Source organism: Sphaerodactylus townsendi, linkage group LG13, assembly GCF_021028975.2.
Source record: "Sphaerodactylus townsendi isolate TG3544 linkage group LG13, MPM_Stown_v2.3, whole genome shotgun sequence".
Taxonomy (NCBI): Eukaryota; Metazoa; Chordata; class Lepidosauria; order Squamata; family Sphaerodactylidae; genus Sphaerodactylus; species Sphaerodactylus townsendi.
The window spans coordinates 55,884,173-55,886,056 of record NC_059437.1 but is presented as its reverse complement, the minus strand read 5'-3'; positions in this window follow the sequence as shown (position 1 = coordinate 55,886,056).

Genomic DNA, 1,884 nt, shown 5'->3' with positions numbered 1-1,884 from the left:
CTGTGGAAACAGCGAAGAAGTGCATCATGCAGAAGGAATCTAAGCTAGCTTTTCTCCTGAACTGCTAGTTTTCTATGTGCAAGGGGGAATTCCCCCTCCCCTCCCAAAAAAACTCAGCCATGTGATTGGGCGGGCTGGAGTGGCTTAACAGCAAAGGTAGTCCCTTGTGCAAGCACCAGATCATTACTGACCCATGGGGTGAGGTCACATCACAATGTGGAGATGGACCAGAATGCCTAAACATTTGTATTTGATCAAGAAATATGGATGTTGTATGAACCAAAGATTTCTAAGAATCAAAATCTTCAAGGTATGGGTGCTGACCTTTAAGGCCTTACGCGGTCTGGGACCCTCGTACCTTCGGGACCGCATTACCCCATATGTCCCTTCCAGGCCTCTGCGTTCGGCAGAGGCCAATTTGCTGCTAGTCCCCGGCCCCTCAATGATGCAGCTGGCCTCCACACGGGCCAGGGCTTTTACGGCCCTGACCCCTGCCTGGTGGAACACTCTCCCTCCAGCTGTCCGGGCCCTGCGGGATCTTGGTGAGTTCCGCAGGGCCTGTAAGACGGAGTTGTTCCGCCGGGCTTTTGGAGTGTCCGGCCGCTGATGTGTGCCCCCCTCCCTCCACCCTTCTACTCTAGTTCTTGTTCTAGGGTCCCTCCACCATCTATGGGACCCCTCCCGCCTCCTTTGCGGAGGTTTTTAAAATTGGATTTTGTTGCTGACGCTGTTTTATATGTTTTATATGTTTAAACGCTGTATCTATTTTAAATCGACTTGATTGTATGTTTTAAACTGTTGTTCACCGCCCAGAGCCCTTCGGGGGTAGGGCGGTATAAAAACTCAAAATAAATAAATAAAATGGGGTTTCTGTATAGTGACCAGCAGGACTGCATGTTAGCAGCAGGTCAAAAGGCATGTTAGAAGCTTGTCAGCAGTTATGCAGGCAAGTAGACATCTTTAAGATCTTGTCACTAAGGGGCCAACGTGACAGAAGACATATACTTTATAGCTTTGTTTTTGGTTAGAACCAGCTATAGGGGATAGCTACATAAATAAACAGAATCATAAAAAGAGATCAGAGATTAAAATAGAAATGAATGTGATTAGTTAAATAGGGAAAAGTGTTTTTCTATGTATGTTAAATGAACAGAGAAATGATAATGAGAGATTCACATTTACTGGTATTGTACTATAATTCTATTGTATTAGAATCGATGGTATAATTGTTAGAATCAATGTTTGTATAATCTTTTAAAGTGAAATCATTTCAAACTGGGAGAAGGGAAGTTTTATGATCCTAAAGAATGTAGGTAGGTAAGATCAACCTACATACCCTGAGGAGGTATCTCTCTTCAGGAGCAAACTTAGAAAAGCAAACTTAGAAAACAGGTTATTCTTGAAAACCAGAAAAGGCAGAAGTTAGTTTTATTGGTTTGCATATGGGCAGAGGGGCGTGAGAAACAGCATGCAGCGTTTCTGTAACAGAAGGAATGTGACACGTAGAGTAGAGGCTGTCTTAATGTGACAAAGAGACAAAAATCATCCAATGGGATTTTAAGGTTCATGCTTATAGCACATGAAAGGGGTATGGATTATGTACGTGAGTAAGGGGATGAACTGTGACGTATGTATTCTTTGTATCTATAAAGACTAAGGCATTTTGTATGCTGGGTGTGTCTCTCTGTTGAGAACACCCAGAAGGGGGGGTATCTCTTTCGAGAGCACCCAGAAGGGGTTACCTTCTGTCAGAGATCTTATGTTCTTATCTATATTCTGCTAAGTAAAACTGTCTGTTTGTTTCTGATGTCAGATGTCTGATGGTTTTTTGGGGGGAATTTGTCTCTAACCTATCTTTTCTCAAAACAGCTGCACAGGCCGGAC